The 23,609-nt window shown below is 50.0% G+C and overlaps 1 protein-coding gene across 13 annotated transcripts in view; it reads left to right on the top strand.

Moving 5' to 3' along the window:
* The first annotated feature begins 826 nt into the window (after nt 1-826).
* HIC2 (HIC ZBTB transcriptional repressor 2) overlaps nt 827-23,609 on the top strand; it is a 76,953-nt gene continuing 54,170 nt past the window's right edge. For 4 of the 13 annotated variants that reach the window (XM_053279332.1, XM_053279319.1, XM_053279320.1 and 1 more), the window contains exon 1: nt 827-1,053. The gene's annotated coding sequence lies outside the window, so the exon portion shown is untranslated. Of the gene's footprint in view, nt 1,054-1,095; nt 1,349-1,972; nt 2,151-2,473; nt 3,349-6,817; nt 6,959-23,609 lie in introns of those variants that run through there. The other 9 variants (XM_053279321.1, XM_053279331.1, XM_053279329.1 and 6 more) reach the window with 6 other exon arrangements.

Here is a 23,609-nt window from a genome sequence, read left to right as displayed (position 1 = left end):
CTTTGTGTGGATTCCGTTTTTAAAGCCAATTCAGATTCAGTAGCTCTCTTCTTGGGAGATCAGTGGCAGCAGACTGGATGGGCTCGATCCTGCAATCACTCCCTGCACGCCCAGGAGAAGAACTCCTGCTATCCTTAAGTGTTCGCAGGATCCCACTAGGAGCTTTGTGGCCAGGCCCCCTACAAAACCCCTCCCGCGGTTGCATTTGCGCTGGACTCCCGTTTGCCGAGAAGCACCACGCAAACGGAACGTGCGCCTCCGGCCCGGATACACGCGCGGATAATCCCGCGCGTGGGCATCCATGCGCCAGCGCGCAGACGGAATCTATTTCATTGTGGGGGGCCTGGAGGAGTGGAAAGGGGGGGATTTAGAGTGGTGGTGGGTCGGGACAGAAACGACGCGGAGATCAGAAGTTGCAGACACACCCAGCCCCCTTGGCATTTTGCAAAGCGCGCAACGACTCAACTCCGCTCTTGCTTGCTTTGCCCCCAGGGACGCCTTCGCAGGATGGGATGGCAGGGGGGGTGTGTGGTTGCGGGGGGGGGGGCGCAGGGGTGTGTGCGCGCGAGCGCGCGTGCATGCATCTCCCCCACTCTCCGCGGGGACGGCTGCCTCTGCCGCGGGAGGAACTCTTCTCCTCTGGTCCAGGGCATTGCAACAGAAAATAAAACCCAAATTAAAACCACCAAAACAATAATTTAAAAAAGCAGCTCAAATGCTACCAGCCGGCTGAGTGTGCATGCAAGCGCTGGTGGGGGGGGTGGTGGACACCCTTGGGCAGCTCCTGCAGGGGGTCCTCCCTCCCTCCCTCCCTCGGGGGGGGGGACTCTGGCTCTCCCCCTCCCCTCCCCATTTTGGCTGCTATTCAAATGTGGGTCAGGGGTGAGCGGCTCCTAAGCGTCACAAGCTTGCAAGATGGCGCTGGGAGGCGAGACGAGGAGGAGGCACAGGCTGGCATAGACCCGGCGGGCGCGGAGAGCGGCGGAGGGAGAGGCGGGGGGCGCGCGCAGCCGGGGCAAGGAAAGGGCCCCCCCAAGGCATGCAGCGGAGGAGGTAAGCGGGGGGGGGGCGCGCGCGCGCGCGCGGAGGAGAAGCAGCAGCAGCAGCAGCAGCAGCATTGGAGCTCTTGCCCGCCCCCCCGCAAAGAAAGTGGAGCGGGGGCAGGGCGCTGCTGGGAGGGGGCGTGGGGATGCGCCCACGCGTGTCCGCGGAGCCGCCAGCAGCAGCGGCGCGCGCTTAGCATGCGGACCCAGCCCGGCTGGCTGCTGCCGCCAATGCTGCCGCCCGGGCTGTCTGCGGAGGTCCCGGCTGCGAGGACGGAGGAGGAGGCGACACACAAAGGGAAAAGGTGGGTGTGTGCGCGCGAGGCAGCCGCCTGCCCGCCCGCCCGGCCGGCAACAAAGCCCCGCCGCCCCGCGCGCGCCCCCCCCTCCTCCTCCTCTTAGGGACTAGCACGTTAGCGGCTGCCGCTCGCTTTGCCAAAAAAAAAAAAAAGAGAAAAAAGCGGCGGCGGGGGGGGGGGGGAGTCCTGCTTGCATTCATTGTCTGCTTGGCCGAGCGTGCGGAGAGGACCCCAGCCCGGTGGGTGGGTGGGGGGCTGCTGGGGGGGGGAAGTTGGCGCCCCTCTCTTGGCTTTGCCTAATGCCGGGTGGGGTGCCTGGTTGCTGCTGCGGCTCAGAGGGGGCCGGGTGGGGTGGGGTGGGGTGGGGGAGAGTGGCAGGGCGGTGAGGCTGGAGGGGGGGGGCGCACCAGGGAAGCCGTTGCAAGCTGCCTTGGAGGAGAAGCAGCCAGGCAGGAGGGGCGGGGGCTTCCCCAGGCACAGGCTAGCCCCCTTGGAAGGGGCTTGCGTCTGAGTAATGGCTTGCAGGGAGGGGGGAGGGAGGGAGGGAGGGGTAGGTGGGTGGGTTGCTCTTGGCATGGTGTGGGTGTGCGCCTCCATGGTGCAATTCATCCCCCCCCCCTTTTCCAGCTCCTCCTCCCTTTCCCCTCCCCTCCCTCTTCCTCTGGAAGTGGAGTGGGGGGGGGGAGAGAGAGGCGAGGAGGAGGACGGTGGAGAGAGAGAGAGAGAGACCCCTGGATGGCTGTCTGGAGGCTCCCCCGATCTCCTCTGCAAGGCCATCGGAGGGACCCCGGTCTATGGCGACTGAAAGGTGACCCCTCCCCGAGCCCCTCTCCGCCCAGGCCCCCTTGCCAGCTGCATTGAACTTTTGCCCCATCTCCCTCCCCCCCCTTCCACACCCTCCCTTTCTCTTCCCTTCAGGTCTCCATTGAGATCCCAGAGAGACGGTTGTGGGGCTTTTGTTGCCTGGAACTGCATAGGGCTGGGGGGTTTCTTTCCCTTTGGAGGAGCGAAGGGAAGAAGGGGCTTCCCAGGCCGTCCCTCCCCCCCCCCCCCGCCTTCCTCCCCAACCTCAGGATCTCTTGGAGAAATTCCTGGAATATTTGGTTTAAAAAAAAAAAAATTAAAACAAATCCCTGCCCTGCCCTGAAGACTTTCCCCAAAGAACCCCCTTTGTAGGGCCACTTAGGGGTCCCACTTGCAGTGACGGCTTTCCCCGCTGCCCTGAATAGGGCTCCTCTCTCCATCAACCAAGATTTCCAGCAAGGACATACAGTCAGCCCGGAAAGAGATTTTTGTTGGTTGCTTGTAAACAAAACAAAACAACAACAAAAAAGTCCCAACTTTGCATGTTTCCAAACAGCCAGAAGGCTGTTATCTTCAGCTCATTGTTTGCAGGGGAATAATATTTGGGCTGTGTGAATGTGTGTGGTCGCTTTGGATGCACTTTAATGATTTTTTTTTTTTTAAGGGCTTCCTGCCTGGGAAAGAGACCCACCGGTCTCTAACCCGAGGGTTGGTCTTTGCAAGTGGGAAATCCTCCCTTTGGTGCTTGCTGTGAGCCGTTTCTGCTTGTCCTGTTGGCTCTCCTGCCTTAGGGCCTTGGAGTGAGAAGTTTAGGAAGAGGGGCGGGAAAGAAAGAGGCCCGGAAAAACGCCTGTTTGGACATTTCTTCCAGGTAGAACTGGACACCCCAGGAGAAGGGGGTGTGGAGGAGACTGGGACAGCCGGCTTCCTCCCTGACGCCCTCTTCTTTATCTGTCTTGCCAGCTGGCCTCAGACTGTTGAGTCATTTTTACTGAGGGTGTCTCTTGCCTTGCTGCCTCCAGAGAGGGGGCTTTTGACAGCAGACTTTAAATGCATCGCCTTTCGAAATCCCTCTGCAACCTTGTGTGTGGGGAGCCAAAAGTCACCCCGAGAGTTGCTGGTTTGCCATTTGGGGATATTTCTACGCGAGGAATTCTACCCGCAGATCCATGCGCTGACATTGGTTGCGGTGGGCGATGTTGGTATGGAATACATTTTTTTTTTGCCAAAACTGCTTTCTAGTCCAACAGCTTTGTCCCTAAGTCGGTGCTCCTTTGCTTATGGTGGGGATACATGCATGCATTGTGAGCCACAGGGGGAAATCTGCTTCGGAACAAGATATGCGTGTGTGTAGGGTCGCCCCCCCCCCAAAGACGTGGAACTTCATCTCCTCTGTCAGCAGTTTGAGCAAGAAGGCTTAAATGGCTCTTGGGGAGAATGTGTTTGCAAAATACTGCGTCTTGGCGGTGATACGATCAAAAATCGGCGTTGTTTCCACGACTGGCAGTAGTTCCTTCTGTGTCTTCGCTGTTTAATCCCGAATACAATTCCAGCAATTAATTGCAGCCTGTTTTAGGTTGAATTACTTAAACCGGTATAACTGCTGAGATTAAACGGGATTGCATCTTAAAATCGTGGTTGCAACTTTACTTTTTCTTTCCATGAGCATCAGTCCTGTTGATTTCAGTGAGATAATGAGATCGAGGTTGGGTGAGTGCAGGATCCGAGCCTCTTTTTCTTGTTTTCTTTTTTTTAAAAGTGCACTAGCAGTTTGCCACCTGCTTCTGTCATATCATCTCAACAACTGGGGATCGAAAATAAATGGGAGAATAAAGCCCACTGCATTTATTATATCTGTGGGGGCACATGCGTTATGTTCCATTGGGGTCTTAAAATGCATTTCTTGCACATGTGGATGCATCTTAAGCAGTGGGTGTGCCTACCGATTTCTTTAAAAAGGTTAGAAATTGTTACTTTCTGAAGAAATGGGTGTGTACATGCACATTTGAAGGTACACCCGTATATCAGTTGAGAGCGACTTCAGGCACACTTGTGCATGCCAAAATAAGGGCGAGAATTTTTGAGAGTCTCTGCAGGAGATGTGGAAGTCACTCTTATGGAGTGCTTGGATTTTAAAATGGGAGTGCGCACCCAGTTTTTAAAACTGGAAACAACTTGAGGATTTATCTAGGTGTCTGAATTTTGAGTGAGGGAAGTGTGTCTTTGCAGAAGATGTGTGTGTAATTCTTGCTGTGTGACCCTTATATTCTAAGGGTGGGTGGGTACACTTTTTTCAACAGGAAGCCAATTTGGGGGAAAGTGTGTTTTAGTTTCTGGATTTGTAGTAGATTTTGAGCTAGAGAGATGTGGCTCAGATGCCTATATATATATATATATATATATATATATATATATATATATATAATATTTTTTTTTAAGGAAGGCTAAAACAGTTTCCTTTTTTAAAAGGGTTCCTAAAGTATATTGTGAGGTGTAAATAAATAGCAGAGCTCGTAGATGTTTGCCCTGAATGGCTTGGAGTAATATATGTGTTTTGAAGATGCCTGTGGACGTGTGATGAGTTGTTGCGTGTCCGCCCTGGATGTAGAAATGTGTGATGAGAACCCCAGTCCTGAGCAGTGAATTGGCACGGCTGTATTGTGTTGAAACTCGAATGGATTTCCACCGAGAGTTGCTGCCATTCCAAAAAGGTGTCTCAAATGCCGACCAAAAATGTTGACAAAAAAACCACACAGAAATGCCAGCATGGGGAGGCTCTCTCGGACATGGGAGCTGGCGGTCACACGGCTTCCGTAACACATTCCTGATGGTTGCCTGCGTTTGTGGAGTGGGCAGCGTGTGAGAAAGCACACGTAGCTTTGTTCTGGTACTTGCATGGAGGACCATACCAGAGTGGAGTGATGCTTTTTCTCCCCCCTTTCCAAAATTGGGCTTCCAAAAATGGTTCCTCCCAACGGCCTGCCGTCTTTCCCACTTGGAAAAGCAGGCCGCCTTCCCAATCCAGGAGAAGGGTGTGTTTTGTTTTCTTTTCAAAAAAACAAAGAAATCCCGAATTCTTTCCTAGAGCTTGTCGGCTAGCTCCAGCCCTCTTTGCGCTCTTGTTTTGGCTTGGAATCCCCTTCTTCTTTCAATGTTGTGCTGCTGGCTTTTAGTGTCAACTAAAAAACCGCCCCGGCCTCTGAGAGAAGGCCTTAGTTTTCAGGCTAGCAGCAGATGTTGTCTTGGGAGGTGGGGAAAAGGGGGGGGGGAACGAATTGCATTTGTGATTCAGCCATTATGTGGGCTGCTACAGTCTCAGCTCAGTGGGGTCTGAAGCCGTGGGGGGAAGGGCTGGAAGAGCGGGTTGTGTTTCAGCATCCCTGGACATGCTTGTCCTCTTGGGCTTGGCGAAAAATTAACAGGCATCAGCTGTCGAACGACTTACCCGAGAACCTAAGCCCCACCAAATGCTGGAGGTCTTCTTTTTATTTCATTTCTCGAAACCTTGAGGAGTTGGAGATGGCTGTCAACTGGAGGAAGGCGGTTCGAGAGGGTTACGCTCCTCTAAGACCCATGGCAAAGCCCGTGTGTATGTGTTTTATTTATTAGGAAGACCAGATTTGATCGAACTCGTATGGAACTGGGCTTTTTCCAGAGATGGTCAGTTTCCCGAGCGTCTTGTGGGCAGGGTTGTGAGTGAGCGAGGAAATACGCGGGTCTTTGTGCATCCGATTCTGCGATTCCGGGCGCCTCGGAATGAATACTGCGGAATTTTGGCAGCTTAGATATTTTTTTAAAGAACATTATTTGCTGCTGACTCTGAATTTAGGTTGATCCTATCGACATGGGCGTGGGGACGACTCCCGCCGAATCCTGGATGGTTCTCCTTCTGATCTAGCTGTATTGTGCTCCGAGCTTTTGAATCCAGTAACGCAACTTGTAAAAACTTGTGCCCCCGAGAGACCGAGTTAGTTTTGAAGGTGCCAGAGGACCCTCCGTTGTCTTGCTTCTGCAAACGAAGCCGGCAGTTTTGAGTCCGTAATGGAGCCGACGATATTTCATGTCCTTGTACTGCACTTACTGTGTCAGAGGAACCTTCTTAACGTGCCGTGTTCATGGTATGTGTGAATCACTCTCTTGTCTTTTTTTTTCTTTTTTTCCGGCTGGAAACTTGTACTGGAAGCTTTTTTGAGATTCTCAGAACCCTTCCCGTTAAAAGCTGCCTCAACCAGTTGTTCTTCATTGCCGGTCCAGAATCTGGACCCTATCCAGGCATTATAATTCTGGGTACTTTTAGATGGGATGGATGCGTGCCAGGTAGCCACACCCTGATGTGCTCCAAGGCTGTGTGCTTGTCCACAGGGGCCAGTGCTGAAAGCAGGGTGACTTTTCTACCCACGTCCAGGGATCCTGGCCCTTGTCCAAACTTCTAAGAATTAGCCATGACTTGATTAGCGATTCCTGGAGCCAAAGTTTCCTGCTTCGAAATGGAAATCAGCCTATGGCGTTGCGAGGCCGTTGAAATTCCAGCGATGCAGTGGCAGTACCTGCTGGGATAGGTGGGAGAAACGGTCCGTGGCTCCTCATCTGTGCTTGGATGGAAGCCCAGCGTTGGCTACGAACGGCACTCCGGGATTAATCTCCACATAGTGTTTTCTTTCTATATATCAGATTTCTCATTTTGTTAATAAGCAGTGCCTCGCTGGGCGCCTGCAGTCAGCTGTTCCGGAGAGCAAGAGTGGAGGCTTCTGCATTATTGAAATGACAGCCATCGTGTTGCCGGAGAACCAGTATTATTTGACCCAGGACGAGGTGATTTTTTGTGTGGGGGGGGGTTGGTACTGGGAGATCTTAAACAAGGAATTAACTTGTTGGGCATCTAGGTTCTGGGGTGTTCTACTATGGGGAGGGAAAGGCTCATATTTGCAAAGTGTGCCAAGGACCCAATAGCCATAGGAACGTAGGAAGCTGCTATATACTGAGTCAGACCATCGGTCTATCCAGTTCAGTATTGTCTTCACAGACTGGCAGCGGCTTCTCCAAGGGTGCAGGCAGGAATCTCTCTCAGGACTATCTTGGAGATGCTGCCAGGGAGGGAACTTGGAATCTTCTGCTCTTCCCAGAGCGGCTCCATCCCCTAAGGGGAATCTCTTCTGGTGCTCACACTTCTAGTCTCCTTTCCATATGCAACCAGGGTGGACCCTGCTTAGCTAAGGGGACACGTCATGCTTGCTGCCACAAGACCAGCTCTCTCTGATTCCTGCCAGTGCTTGAAAATGTTCTTGGAGCCTGGTAGGAACCTAGTTAGCTGCCGTCTACTGAGTCAGACCCTTGGTCCATCTTGCTCAGGATTGTCTTCATAGACTGGCAGCGGCTTCTCCAAGGTTGCAGGCAGGAGTCTCTCTCAGCCCTATCTTGGAGATGCTGCCAGGGAGGGAACTTGGAACCTCCTGTGTGCAAGCATGTTCTTCTCAGAGCAGCCCCATCCCCTGAGGTGAATATCTTATGGTGCTTTCATGTCATCTCCCATTCAAATGCAAACCAGGGTAGGCCCTGCTTAGCAAAGGGGAGAATTCATGCTTGCTACCGCAAGCCTTGTGCATTTGAATGGGCAGCAACATGTGAGCACTATAAAATATACCCCTTAGGCGATGAGGCCGCTCTGGGAAGCTTCCAAGTTCCCTCCCTGGCAGCATCTCCAAGACAGGGCTGAGAGAGACTCCTGCCTGCAACCTTGGAGGAGCTGCTGCCAGTCTGGGTAGACAATACTGAGCTAGATGGACCAAGGGTCTGACTCAGTATATGGCAGCTTCCGATGTTCCTAAGCCCAGCTCACCTCTGAGTGTGTCATCGGAGTGCTTTCAACACCTGATTTGGGTGGCCTAGGGATTTTGTAGTCGGAAACACCCAGCTTGAGATTGAAAGATCAGAGAGCTACGAATCCACTTGCCAGCTCGCCTATGGCGAGTCCCCCTAGCCGTTGGGCGAGCAGGATAACCCACACCACACAGTTCTCCGCCCAGCAGTGTTCAAAGTTCTTTCATCTGTGTGCAGAATGAGTTTTGTTCTGGGCGGCAGTATCAAGGCAGTGTGTGTCCATGTGCATTCAGAATGGGGCGTTCCTGATTCAACTTGAGCAGCATCTAAAATTAACCTAGCGGACATCCAAAAACCTGTGAGCGTTCACACGTGTGCATGCCTTAGAGGGAACTCTGCCTCGAAGGAAGTCCCACTTCCAGGGCTGTTCTCGAGATGGTAAGAAAGAGGATGGATTTGTGGATCGGTGCTTATCCCGCATGGGTGCAAGATTCTCCTGCTCAGAACTAATGTTTCTTCTGCACTGTGTGCATAGAAGCGTGGCACAGGATCCCGATCCAGACACTATATCGTATGAGCATACAAATGTCGTTAGGCTTGTACCCATGTTTGTGTGAATGGCTGTACCTGTGTCCATTTTAAAAGTGAATCTGTTGCCAGTCTGTGCAGACAATACTGAGCTAGATGGACCAAGGGTCTGACTTGGTAGAAGGCAGCTTCCTGTGTTCCTGCTTAATACAATCCTTACTTTTCCCAGGCATACCTATTTCTGTTCTAAGTATGTTACTAGTAAAAAGGATAAACCCTTTTATCCTCTTCCCCTTTCCCCAATGTCCACTTTAGTCCAAGTGATTTTGCCAGTCTAAGAGCCAGTGTGGTGTAGTGATTAGAGTGTTGGACTTGGACTGCGGAGACCCGAGTTCAAATCCCTGTTCATCCATGAAACTCACTAGGTGACTCTGGGCCAGTCTCGTCCCTCTCCGCCTAACCTACCTCGCCGGGTTGTTGTGCAGGGGCACAAGTTTATTTCATCTGGGGATGCTGGGAGTTGTAGTTCAGCTAGAGAGCTGAAGTTGCCTGCCGCTGCTTTAAGGAATCTTTGTGCTTCGATTCCATAATATCCAGCGCATTTCCTGGCTGAGAGGAAGCATGGCGTACTCGCTACGTGGCCGGAAGTCAAGGGACGAGACCAGGATTGTGTTGAGAGCAAAAGAGCATCTGAATTGCAACTGAGGTTTGATTGATGCTGCTGGAAAAGTTCGCTCACGGCGTTGTCCGTGGGGCCTCTGAAACTCCGTGGCACATGAAACTCTTTGGCGGATGAGAGCTTGGTCATCCGAGCTGTCTTGGAGTATGGTTTTGTGTGTGTGTGTGTGTGTGTGTGTGTGTGTGTGTGTGTGTGTGTGTGTGTGTATGTGGTTTTTGTTTAATGCTAACCGGCTTCTATGGATTTACTGATTTCGCTGGTTATGCGGCTGCTTATTTTGTGATGCCCATTGATTTTTCTGTTGTTCCACTTCATTTATGTAGGAATCCCTTACTGATGGGAGGACCTATGCGTTTTCTTAAAAAAAATATCCTAGGGACGTAGGAAGCTGCCTTCTGCTGAGTCAGACCCTTGGGTCATCAACCTCACCGGTGTCTACACTGACGGGTAGCAGTTCTCCAGAGTTCCAGGTTTTCCCAGCCCTACTTGGAGATGCTGTCAGGGGTCGAACCCAGCACCTTCTGCGTGCAAAGCAGGTGTCTGCCACGGAGCAAAGAGCCTTTGCTATGTGGCCCATCTTCAATAAAGATAACATGTGCTGTCGAGTCGGTGTCGATTTGTGGTGCCCACAGAGCCCTGTGGTTGTCTTTGGAAGAATACAGGAGGGTTTTTCCATTGCCTCCTCCCTCACAGTATGAGATGATGCCTTTCAGCATCTTCCTAGATCGCTGCTGCCCCATATAGGTGTTTCCCATAGTCTGGGAAACATACCAGCAGGGATTCGAACCGGCAACCTCTGGCTTGCTAGTCAAGTCATTTCCCCGCTGGGCCATTATTTTCAGCCCTACCTGGAGCTTTCCCAGATAGCAAGCTTTACCGCAGGTTTTCTGCAAGGCTTTACTGCGAGTTCGAAGTTGCCCAAAAAACCGATGCAAAAAGTGGATTTTTTTTTAAAAAAAACCTTGGATATAAATCAGGCTACATGCTTAACACGCAACGAAAAACCCAAATCGTGTCTGGAGTGTTCCCCGAGAGCTTGCAGGGACTTCGGGGTAAATTTGGCTGATGTGTGAATGCACCCCCTCCATTCCGAAGGAGATGTGAGTTAAAAGCCGGGTGTGGAAAACTTCCGGAAGATGCCAAGGATGAACCTGGGACCTTCTGTATGCAAAACAGATGCTCCGTCACTGAGCTGCACCCGGTCAAATGAATGCATTTTGCTAAATAAATACATGGAACCCCTCTGGGCATGAGCAGTACCTGAATGGCCGACTTACCTGGGAACCTTCATGTTCTCCACTTGAGAGTCATATCATGGGAGGCAGGCAGGAGATGGATGGAATCCTTACCATTCATAGAGGTTTGATAAGATTGAGACCGTTCCTCATAATCGGCCAGTGTTGATCAATGGCAACTCGTCTCAGGGCTATAGGCCACCTCCCGCCTCAGAGACAAGATGCCTTTAAGAACATAGGAAGCTGCCATATACTGAGTCAGACCATTGGTCGGTCTAGCTCAGTATTGTCTTCACAGACTGGCTGCGGCTTCTCCAAGGTTGCAGGCAGGAATCTCTCTCAGCCCTATCTTGCAGATGCCATGGAAGGGAGCTTGGAACCTAGATGTTCTTCCCAGAGTGGCTCCATCCCCTGAAGGGAATATCTTACAGTGCTCACACTTCCAGTCTCCCATTCATATGCAACCAGGGCAGACCCTGCTTAGCTAAGGGGACCAGTCATGCTGGCAACCCCAAGACCAGCTCTCCTCTCTGAATCCCAGTTGCAGGGGAGCAACAGCAGGAGAGAGAGAGCCTGCCTTCATCCCCTGCCTGTGGGCTTCCCAGGGGCATCTGGTGGGCCACTGTGGGAAACAGGATGCTGGAACATTTAGGCTTTGGGCCTCATCCAGCAAGACTGTCTTTATGTTCTTAACCAGTCGAGGAAGATGTCTATGGAGTTTGCTTTGCGGGCCTGGCTTGCCAAGGCGGCGTATCGAACCCGGGCACGACGGCATCCCACATGTAAGACTTAGGTGCCCTACGGCGTGTTGTTTTGCAAAAGAGATGGTTTTCCTCCACCCACTTTCCCTGCTGTGCCCCTCTTCTGAACCGTGGCCAGGAGCATCACCTGTGTGGGTCTTGTTTGTGTGTGTGTGTGTTTCCTTTTGGGTGATGTGGTCTGGTGCCAGCACGGAGCGTGACTCAGCCACTCCAGAAGCCCTGGGGGCAGGTGGGGAGAACTTCCCCCTTGCTCTCGGTCACATTTATGTTGGCAGCAAATGGGCTCTGTGCACTGCCAACCGCTTTCGAGGAACTCTCCGAAACCGCAGGCTGGTGGATGCCACATTCTTGGGAGCGGTGCGGGCGTTTTGCCAGTGCCAGTATAAGTTTAAGGGCAAGGGTTCCTGGTTCAAAACCCGCCTCAACCATGAACCAGGGTGGCAGGGGATGATGGGAGTTGTAGTCCAGCACCACCTGGAGACCCGAGTGGGGTTTGGGTCCCCAGGTGGTGTTGGACTACAACTCCCGTCATCTCCTGCCACCATGGTTCGTGGTTGAGGGTTTTGAGAGAAAGAGCTGAGAAAATGCATTTGTCTCTGAAGAAGAGATTTCATTGCTCGAAACGCGATAGGAATGAAAATTCATCAATTATCCAGCACCTTCGGGATTCTCCCCCACTCCCTTTTTCCGCTTCCATTTGAACCTGGGTTTATGCTGTGGCTAGGAAGTGGACAGTTCAGACACGCCCGATAACGTAGGCTGATCTTGGTTTGATCAGCATCTCCCAGCCTCAGGAACATGGGCTGCCCCTCCCTAACGCCGCAGGCCTTTAAAAAGAAGGAGAATTCAGGACTGTGCGGTGGTCTGTGAGTGTAATTTGCACTTGTAGTGTGCACCGTTACAACACAGCTGTGCATTTTTTCTTGCCTGTGCACACACCCTTGGTTGCCTGGAGTTGCAATCCATGACGCTTAGAGAGCTGCGTAAAGTGGGAGAACATTCTCCAAAGTGGGAACTGGACAGCATGGACGCAGAAGAGGGTTATATATTTATATGCCGCTCTTCCTCCAAGGAGTCCAGAGCAGTTATTTTTATCCTCACACCAACCCTGTGAGGTAGGTTAGGGGATCAGGGTTCCCTCGACTTTTCTCAGGGTTACCCGTCACTTTTTGTATCAGCTAACACAGTATTGCACAACTTTGGCCCTCCTGTTTGACTACAACTCCCACCCTCCCTGATTATTGGCCACTGGGGCCGGAGATGATGGGATCTGTAGTCCAACTGGTGCTGGAGGTGATGGGATCTGTAGTCCTCTAGTGGGACAGTTTTCCAGCCCTGACCCCACACAATACAACATTTGCAGGACTTGAATGTTTGAGCTGCATAAATGCAATTTTAGAATTGCACTTTTTCCTCTCTCTCCCTTTGGAACAGCACGTTTTGTGTCTGGCTGCACATCTTTAAAAGCCCAATCGGTGCTCATGTCTAAAGAATTCTACTTTGGACTCAGGTTAGAAACAAAGTTCAGTTCTGGTGCCCAACCCGAGCAATCTTGGTTTATTTTGACCCACTACTTTGAAATAGGCCAAGATTGATCGGTACAGACATCACAACGGATCTTGGTTGGTTTCCAGCCACAGTTGGAAGTTGAACTTTTCCCAAGGCTCGTGTGGGCAGCAAGGTGGGGTGGGGTGTAACACATACCCCTGAAGCTCGAAGGCCTTGCACGGAACCAGGATCTAATTATGGTTCTGTGTGACGTCTGGAGTGGTCAGCCCATTTGCTTTTGAGACTTCTGTCTAATGATCTGATCTTAAAATGGTGCCAGCAACCAACATAACATCCCTCGGGCATGAGCTGTATGCCTTAATTATGTCTTATGTGAAGAAATAGTTTATTTTTAAAAAAATTATTTTTTATTTTTGCAAAGCTCACTGCAGGGTTTCTTGTCTTCCCTCCCTTCTGCTTGATCTTGAAGAATTGATTGCGGTGGAAAATCAGACTGCCAATTCGAATTTGGTCCGGTGCTGACTGTCAATTCATTTGGCACGCTGGCTTCTTCGCTAGAAAATCTCTGGATATTTTCACTTTTGTATGTTACCCTTGGAGTCACGTTGCATTGTGTGTTTTTAAGGTTGTGCAAAGGTGTAGTGGTTCGTGCAGTGTGAAAATGAAGGTAGTTCAGATAGCTCAGAAGGGTGAAAATAATGTGGGGAAACATGGTTTGTGGCAACTTTGAGGCATTTGCAAGAGTGCAGATTGTGGTTTCGTACCCATAAGAGGATATAAATCCCAGGCACTAGGGAGCCATGGTGCCAAGAAATTTAACTGCGGTGGTTGCCAGGAGTCGACACCGACTCAACAGCACACTTTACTTTACCTAGACTAGGATATTTAGAAGTGATGTTATTTAATAAAAAATTAATTGATCCTATGCGGCCCTGTTCCTGTTCTGTTACTTGTAAAGGGCATAAAGAGAATCCCATTAATATGTGCTGCCGTTTTCCATAGAATATGGCTGGTGTCTGAAGTCCTATATTGATGTGATTTTTTTTTTTTTAAAGCCCTACTTGCTTTTGGAGGAGAGTGTGGAAGTCCCGCCCCGCCCCCGTGTGGAAGTCCCGCCCCTCCCAAGCCTCTCACAGTTGACAATGGTCACCTTTTCAGATGACTGCCCTAACCGTGAACGGCATGGGAAGGGAAGTGTGGAGGGGTGATTGATGTGCCCGGGGTGAGACTTTTTAAAAAAGGACATCAGTCTCGGACTTTGGAGTTTGAAGGAAGTAAGCAGAAATGGCTCCCGTACAAATGGAAGCATCACTAGAGATTAGGGATGTGCAAACCAGTTCGATTCGATGGTTTGGGGTCGAACCGAAACCCCCCCCTGTTCGGTCTGACCCCGGACTGAAACCCCCTGGCCCGTTCAGGGGGTTTGTGATTTTTTAAAAAAACTTACCCCCTCTGGGGCTGTTATCCGAGGCAGCGGGGGGCTCGGTAGAGGTTCCCCCTCTCCCCGCTGGCCTCCTTTTGGTCCAAAGTGAGCCCATTTGGCGGCTGTTCGGGCCTTTTCCTCAGCTCGGTGGCCATTTTGGAGGCCACCATGCCTGCACAATGGGACTCCTCATGGTCATGCCAGGGAGCATGACTAAAGGGAGGCCGTCAGGGGTAGAGGGAACCTCTGCAGACCACAGCCACCTCCTTGGATAACACCCCCGGAGGGAGTAAGTTTTTTAAAAATAAAGTTGTGTCCCCCATCCCCCCCCCCCGAATCGGGGGGTGCTGGACCGAACTGGCCCAGTCTGGTTCGGACTCGAACCGGACTAGCCGGTTCCAAGCACACCCTTACTAGAGGTCTGGGGAGAGCTCGTATAATGGTCTTTACCGAGTCAGATCGGAGAGTGCTTTATAAACAAGGAAGCTCTTGGCCATCCTGTTATCCTTGTTTGACCAGTCTAAAAACATAGCCTCACAGAAGTTAATGACGTTTCGCCCAGTAGTCGTGCAACCAGTCCATGAGAAGTGGGCCTTGCCAGTGCAATTGTGGTTTAGGATTGGAATGGGTGTTCGGCTACCCATGAGGTCCTCGACATACAAAGTGAGTTTTCCCAAGGCGAGGAAAATGTTGCTTCGCAAACTTGCTTCGCAAACTTGCTTCGCAAATGTTGCTTCGCAAACTTTATTTGTTGTGGAGATTTCTCATGTCGTCTTATGGACAGATTTCCCTTTATCATTCACCTTATTCGGACCTAACAATGACCTGACGTTTCCAGGTGTTAAAGTTCCATAGCCACTTATCACGATTTTCTGGAGAACTCTGGTTATGGTTGCCGCCGGCTCGTCTAGTGGTGACCCAGGACAGGGCTTTCTCTGTGGCTGCCCCGCGGCTTTGGGATATGCTCCCTGCCGAAATACGAGCATCTCCTTCTCTGTTTGTTTTCAGGAAGACCCGCAAGTCCCTATCTGTCCCCGCAGGCTTTTTAACTGGATTTGATTTTAATTTGTTTGGTTTTATGGGGTTGTCTTTATTGAGTCTTGTGGAATTTTAGTCTGTGCTTACTTTTTAATATTGTGTTAAGTTTTGTACACTGCCTAGAGATGTACATATCGGGTGGTATAAAAATATGATCTCTAAATACGAAGCAGCCTTATACAGAGTCAGTCGGTTGTCCAACTAGTGGAGTATTGTCTTGTAAAGGGCATCAAGAGAATCCCATTAATATGTGCTGCCGTTTTCCACAGAATATGGCCGGTGTTGTATGGCTCTTTAATATGGGTCCCAAGACGTGGTCTAAGGGCACATTATACAGCCCCTGAAGCTCAGCAGGTCTTGGTGTGGTTAATGTCTGCATGGGAGACCCATGTATGCTGGCCTTGTGGATGGGGCTATAGCCCAGTGGCAGAGTATCTGCTTTGCATGCAGAAGGCCTCATGTTCACTCCCTGGCAGCATCTCCAGTTAGGGCTGGGAGAGACTCTTGCCTAGAAAGCTGCTGCCGGTCATTGTTGACAACACTGAGCTAGAAGATGGACCAATGTTCTGACGTGGTATAAGGCAGCTTCCTGTGTTCCTAAAGGGATGGTGCCAACTCAGAATTCATCCTTAGGGTGTTGTCTGTATTGAATTATAAGCTTTTCATGCAATATCAGGGTGTGGGTTTGTGGCTCTTCATCTCAGCAAGCCCTCTGAGGGTTTTTTTTTACGTGGTACAGTCTTCCTTGAAAGGACTGAGTCACGCTGGGCTCATTGCCTTTCCCATCTGACCTGTGTCTTGCACTGTGGCCGTGGCTGAAGCTGATGACTTCGACCGGACAATTTGCACTTAGAATGATTTATGAACAGTTAAAGCTAAGGATTAACCTTGATCATCTTCACTTAACCTTCTAATGTTTAATACTTGAATCCTCTAATATGTCGGGGCGGGCGATGTGTCAGCGGCTGAATTGGGACTGAAATATTTGGATTCGGGCCGAATCGAACCCATGGCCATTCTGGGTTGAATCGGGGCCGGTGTGGTTTGGGTGTCGAAGCTTTGGCCCACTTCTCTGCCTTCTTGCCAGTTTCCTTCCGGTAAACGGAAAGCAATTCCGCAGCAAGGGAAGAGAAGCAAAAAAATTTCCCTACCCCTCTGTGCCTACCTGAAACCTCCAGAGGGGAGCTTTTAATGGGAACTTTGAAACCTCATAACTTCAGGAATTCACAGCACATCAGCCTCAAACCAGCTGAAGGCACGTCTCTGCCATATTCTTGAATTTATGACACCTAAACCACCAGAAGGAGATGTTATAAAATGTGTCTTGCATTGTCACAACAGTGATCGCCAACAATGTGAAGGCAGTAGTTCAAAGCTGCTTTTAAAGCTGCTATAACTTTGTTGTTCCTGGTGAGAAGTGTCTGGAATTTGGTCAAATTATACCCTTCGTACGATGGATTTTCCACACTGAATTTCCGGCTGATGGAACAAATTGTCTTGATTTTACAATGAGCAGAATTATTAGGCTTTATAATGACAGAATCCTGAAAAATCCACTTAGCTTAATGATAGTGCTGCTCCCCTAAAATTTCTTGCGCCGGGCTGCTTTTTTATTTTATTGTTAAATTTATATACCGCCTTTCATTAAAACAATCCCGAGGTTTGTGTTTTTATCTTTTTCTTTTCCTCGGGTGAATTATTGGACTGCCTTGTTTGTTTATAAAATTGTTAAAACTAATAATGGGGCGGGGAGTCAAAGGGTCCATTCAAACTATATGTCCAAGCAAGCCCCACTTGCACATGATTCCTCGGAACATATGAGACTGCCTTATATTGAGTCAGGCCCTGAGCTATCTAGCTCGGTATTGTCTACACTGACTGGCAGCAGCTCTTCAAGGTTTGAGAGAGGAATCTCTCCCAGCTTACCCGGAGATGCCAGGAAGTGAACTGCGGACCTTCTGCATGTCAACTGAGCTCTGATCCTTCCCAAAGAAGCTGCTGTGGACAGGATCAAACCATTGGCCCATCTAGCTCAGTATTGTCTACCCAGACTGGCAGCGGCTTCTCCAAGGTTACAGGCAGGAGTCTTTCTCAGCCCTATCTAGAGATGCTGCCAGGGAGGGAACTTGGGACCTAGTTGCTCTTCCCAGAGTGTCTGCATCCCCTAAGGCAGGGATTCTCAACCTTGGGTCCCCAGATGTTCTTGGACTTCAACTCCCATAATCCCCAGCCTCAATGGCCTTTGGTTGGGGATTATGGGAGTTGAAGTCCATCAACATCTGGGGACCCAAGGCTGAGAACCCCTGCCCTAAGGGGAATGTCTTCCACTGCTCACACATCAAGTCTCCCATTCAAATGCAAACCAGGGCGGATCCTGCTCATCAAAGGGGACAGCTCATGCTAGCTACCACAAAACCAGCTCTTGGTCTCCCATCCATCCACTGACCAGCCCCAGCCCTATTTAGCCTTCAGTCAGGTGTCTGTCTCGTGAGCCTTGAAACCATGCCCTGGTCCTCCTCAAGGCGTTCTGACTTGAGTTGCCAAACATGTATTGGGGAAGTACAGTAATGTTGAAGGTGTTACGCAGTTGTGGTGAGTTGGCTGTCATGTGGCCTCTCTGCAGTGTCACGTTGTGTTGAGCTGAGAGCTGTCGGGTCTGGCTCCTCGGAAGTAGGGCAGAGGGAACCGATGGTTGGTTTGAGCCGTGAAATTGACTGGCCAGCGTGTGCAGTCCGAAACGTTTGGGATTAAGGGGACCGGAGAATACGCCGATGGGGGTATTGTGGCGACCGTCCACAAAGGTTGCCATCATTCACGAACCAGCCATGAATTGGGGTCACTGCCAATCTCCGCCCTTCAAAATAGAAACATAAGCAACTGCTTTATATCAAGCCATCTAGCTCAAAATTCTAGCTGGTCCATCTAGCTCAGAATTCTCCAAAGTTTGGGGCAGGAGTTTCTCCCAGCCCTATAGTGAAGATGCCAGGGAGGGAACTTGACACCTCTTGATGCAAGCAGGCAGATGTTCTTCCTCTGAGCTAAGGCCGTATCCCCTAAGGGAAATACCTTACAGGTGTTATGAAGCTATGAAGGATATAAAAGGGAACGAGGGACATCGGCTCATTCCTAGAGAAGTTGTGCCGCCGAGTCGGTGTCGACTCGTGGTGACCTGTGACCTGTAGTCGGTGTCGACTCGTGGTGACCTGTGGTTGTCTTTGGTAGAATCCAGGAGGGGTTGACCATGGCCTCCTCCCACACAGTATGAGATGATGCCTTCCAGCATCTTCCTATATCGCTGCTGCCCGATACAGGTGTTTCCCATAGTCTGGGAAACACACCAGTGGGGATTCGAACCAGCCACCTCTTGCTCCCTAGGCAAGTTACCTCCCCGCTGATAAAAACCCATTGTCAATACCATCCAAGCTTTGGATGCCAGACCTAAAAAGGTTGGTAGGAATGAAGGGCCAACACTGAAAACCCTGAAAGGCTTGGGTCCAAGGTATTTAAGAGAACACCTTCTTCTTTTTAACCCCGCTGCCTTCCGGTTTCTGTCCTTGCTACTGCTGTGAAACCGAAAGCCTATCGGAACATAGGGAGCTGCCTTCTACTGAGTCAGACCCTTGGTCCATCTCGCGCAGTCTTGTCCACACAGACTGGCAGCAGCTTCAGGTAGAGGATTCCGGTGAATGCATCCTCCGCTGCTGTACCTGCGGAGTGGAGATGTAAGAAGAGCCAACCGATTCCCCGCCAAACGGAAGGGCGTCCCAACGTCTCTTCCCAGAGAAGGCGACCCCCCCGCCAGCCACTTGCGTGACAAGATGAAAAGGCCCGATCCCCTCTCAATCTCTGCTTTCTGGCAGTTAGATCTTCTATCACGGGTGACGTACATAAACAGTGTGGAGCTCAGCTATGCATAACTGTTGCAGGCGAGTGAGGGGAAGGAGCATTGAGCTATCCAACGGCAAGGTGAAAAAATACCCCCTTGCAGCTGGCAACCGTGCTATTGATCTGCGTTTGGGTGACTGAGACGATGGTTCTAGCTCGTTGCTCATCACTCTTTTTCAAGAAGGGGCCACTTTGGCAAACAACCACAACACCCATACACACACCTTCCCTGTGTGCGGAACCTAGGAACCCCATTTTCACGGAAACGGGAGACGCCCGATTACACAATGTCGGTCACTAAATCGAGTAATTTGGACAAGTGTCCATTGTCTGGTTCACACCGTCTGGGCCTGGCTCGTAGAGCCAAAGGAAAGTTGTCCAGGCTTGATCTCTCTCTCTCTCTCTCTCTCTCTGGGATGTGTGTGTGTGTGTGTGTGTGTGTGTGTGTGTGTGTGTGTGTGTGTGTCTCCCCCCCTTGCTCCTGCCCATTTGAGAAGCCGTTTGCAAGTGAAGGGTTGCTTCTCTTCATCAAGGGAGTGTGACTTGAGTCACATGGACTGAAAATTTGTTTCGCCCAAAATATGCCGCTCATTAGCTTGGTCCGTCAGTCTCAGAGCAAGGACATGTGACCGCTGACCGCTGTTCTTTCTCTGCCTTGTCCTTTTCCCAGCCACCACCCGACCCTCTACCCCCGTTCCTCTTGCAGGCGGGAATCTCACTTGCCACGGGGCATTTGCGCAGCGTTCTTGAGGTCTCAGATTCTCCACTGTTGGTTGTTATACCGTAAGGTTGTGAGTCCCTCTGGGACTGGGAGCCATTTCCTCACCCCTCTCGCTTTGCAAACGGCCATGAGAACTTTTTATTTGTTTGGTAAAGCATGACATCACGCCGAGAGGAAAAGGTCTGTAAACAACAACAACAACAACAACAAAAACCCACAACACTTTGAACTTTGGGAGTTGCCGGTTATTGCAAAAATTGATCTCTCAAAATGTCAAACAGACCTTGAGCTTCTGGGCGAGGGTTTCTCAGCCTTGGGTCTCCCGTTGTGGTTTGACTACAACTTCCATCACCCATGGCTGTTTGGGGACCCTGTTCTAGGCCCATCGCACAAACAGCAGCCATTGACTTAAAAGTGTGTTGTTGTTTTTAAAAGGTTCTATCATCTATTAGGAGAGGAGAGCTGGTCTTGTGGTAGCAAGCGTGACTTGGCCCCATAGCTAAGCAGGGTCTGCCCTGGTTGCAGCTGAATGGGAGACTTGATGTGTGAGCACTGGAAGAGATTCCCCTCCGGGGATGGAGCCGCTCTGAGAAGAGCATCTGAGGTTCCAAGTTCCCTCCCTGGCAGCATCTCCAAGATAGGGCCGAGAGAGATTCCTGCCTGCAACCTTGGAGAAGCCGCTGCCAGTCTGTGAAGACAATACTGAGCTAGATAGACCATTAGTCTGACTCAGTATATGGCAGTTTCCTATGTACTGTAGTGTAAGGATTAAAGATAAGTAATAATCATACTAATTATGATCATGATCACACCACCATCTAAGTGTGCAGAAGCAAGGCAGCTACAACTGGGTGGACTGATAGATCCCGTATTCAGAAATCCGGGTTGACTCCAAACAGTTAAATTAAAATCCTTTTTATACCTATCCTTAATTCTCATACTAGCTGCGAATACGACGAATATTTATATACTGCTTTTCAACCAAAGTTTCCCAAAGCGGTTTGTATAGAAATAAATACATAAAAATGGCTCCTTGTCCCTGAAGGGCTCACAATCTAAAAAAAAAAAGAAACGTGAGATAGACACCAGCAACAACCACTGGAGGGATGCTGTGCTGGGGACGGATAGGACCAGTTGCTCTCCCCATACTAAACAAAGAGAATTGCCACTTTTAAAAAGGTGCCTCATTGCTCAGTTAGCGAACCGGCTAGGTAGAAGTTAATTTTGAGAGCGCTCTCCCCCCAAGAACAGCAGAGGCTGAAACTCGGAGTTTTCCACCGTCGTCCAAGATTACGGGCTTATCAGTCCAGATAAACAAGCGCAGGGTGTCCAAAATGCGTGCCCTGGCCATTTCGTTGGCGATCGTGTTTCAGAGACCAGGAGAAAACGACAGATCTGTGCTGGAGATAGGGGCACTTTCCAGGGGGATCTGCCAACAGACTGTGTCTGCAACAGAAGTGGTGGTTTGGAGCCCGTACGAAATGTGGTGTTGGTTTACCTTGCCTAAGAACCCCAACCTGGCTGCAGCTGTTGTCGTAGCTGGTTTATGTATTTGGCACATTTCTTTAGCGCCCTATATGCAAATCTCTGGGGGGTTCACCATCTAAAAATGTAACAATTAAAACATTAACACAATTAAAACCTTTTCAAATATGGATTCAAATTTTAGAACTAGAAACCAAGAGCCCAAATAAACAGGTATGTTGTTTTCGGGTTTTTCTTAAAAACATCCAGTACAAATGAGGTACAAATTTGGTTAGGAAGGGTGTTCCAAGGTCTTGGGGCAACTATAGAAAAGGCCCCGTTTTGAGTGGCCCCCAATTGAGCTGGTGGCAATCACAACCGGACCTCCCTCAATGCTCTTAATGGGCAGCGGGGTTAAAAAGAAGAAGGTGTTCTCTTAAATACCTTGGACCCAAGCCTTTCAGGGTTTTCAGTGTTGGCCCTTCATTCCTACCGGCCTTTTTAGGTCTGGCATCCAAAGCTTGGACAGTATTGACCATGGGCTTTTATCAGCGGGGAGGTAACTTGCCTAGGGAGCAAGAGGTTGCTGGTTCGAATCCCCACTGGTGTGTTTCCCAGACTATGGGAAACACCTCTATCAGGCAGCAGCGATATAGGAAGATGCTGGAAGGCATCATCTCATACTGCGTGGGAGGAGGCCATGGTCAACCCCTCCTGTATTCTACCAAAGACAACCACAGGTCACCACGAGTCGACACCGACTACAGGTCACAGGTCACCACGAGTCGACACCGACTCGACGGCACAACTTCTCTAGGGATGAGTCAATTTTCCTCATGCTTACTTTATTTATTTAGCTGTATATCCCACTCTTCCTCCAAGGAGTGGCCTGTGTGCCTGGGGATGATGGGAGTTGTAGTCCAGAAACAGCTGGAGGGCCAAGGTTGTGAAGCCCTGCCCCAACCACTACCCTACCAGTGTTCCCTCTAAGGTGTGCGCACATGCGCACGCTCACACATTTTCTGATGTCTGCTCAGTTCATTTTAGATCCCGCTCAGGTTGAATCAGGAAGGCCGCACTCTGAATGCAGGTGCAAGCACAATGCCTTGAGACTGCCACCCAGAACAAAACTCATTCTGCACTCGGATTTAAAAAGAGAGGGAGAGCACACTGTACTGCACATTGGCATAATATGCCAGTGGCACACCGGCTCACTAACCGCTGCTAACTGGGCAAAGAGGCCCCCTTTTAACATGGTGATTCTCTTTATTTAGCAGGGGGAGAGCAACTGGCCCTATCCGTCCTCAGCACAGCATCTCTCCAGTGGCTGTTGCTGGTGTCTATATCTGATGTCCCTTTTTAGATTGTGAGCCCTTTGGGGACAGGGAGCCATCTTATTTATTTATTATTTCTCTATGCCAACCGCTTTGGAAACTTTTGTTGCAAAGCGGTATATAAATATTTGTTGTTGTTTTCAACAAGAAGTTCCTAAAGCGGTTTTAAATCGATATAAACAAATAAATAAAATGCCTCCCTGTCCCTAAAGGGCTCACACTCTTAAAAAAAGAAACCTAAGATACTTTATGTTTCAGCAAGAGCCACTGAAGGGTTGCTGTGCTGGGGACGGATAGGGCCAGCAGCTCTCCCCCTCCTCAAGAAAGAGCATCGCCACTTTAAAATGTTGTATTTCCAGTGACTGTTAAAAGCTGGTGTCTATCTTATGTTTCTTTTTGGGTTGTGAGCCCTTTGGGGACAGGGAGCCATCTTACTTACTTACTTACTTACTTACTTAATTTATTTATTTATTTATTTATTTATTTCTCTGTGTAAACTGCCTGGAGCCATTTTTGGAAAGCTGGTCTAGAAATCAAATAAAAAAATTGTTATTGGTATTGTTCTTGTTCACCGCCTGGAGTCTTTGGAGGAAGCGCCATTCAAGGGATGGGATCTGAGCAGGAGAGGGATCTTGGGGTCGTGGTGGACAGCTCGTTGAAAGTGTCGACTCAATGTGCGGCAGCTGTGAAAAAGGCCAATTCCATGCTAGGGATCATTAGGAAGGGGACTGAAAATAAGAATGCTAATATTATCATGCCCTTATACAAATCGATAGTGCGGCCACACCTGGAGTGCTGCGTACAATTCTGGTCACCACATCTAAAAAAGGACATTGTAGAACTGGGAAAGGTGCAGAAGAGGGCAACCGAGATGATCAGGGGCCTGGAGCACCTTTCTTAGGAGGCAAGGCTACAACATAGAGGTCTATAAAATCATGCATGGTGTGGAGAAAGTGATTTGAGAGAAATTCTTCTTCCTCTCACACAGCACTAGAACCAGGGGTCACCCCATGAAATTGATGGCCAGGAAATTTAGGATCAGCAAACAGAAGTACTTTTCCACACAGCG

Source organism: Hemicordylus capensis, chromosome 15 (genome assembly GCF_027244095.1).
Source record: "Hemicordylus capensis ecotype Gifberg chromosome 15, rHemCap1.1.pri, whole genome shotgun sequence".
In the NCBI taxonomy this organism is placed as follows: Eukaryota; Metazoa; Chordata; class Lepidosauria; order Squamata; family Cordylidae; genus Hemicordylus; species Hemicordylus capensis.
The sequence above is the reverse complement of the archived record's forward strand: the minus strand, read 5'-3'. Positions and strand labels throughout refer to the sequence as shown.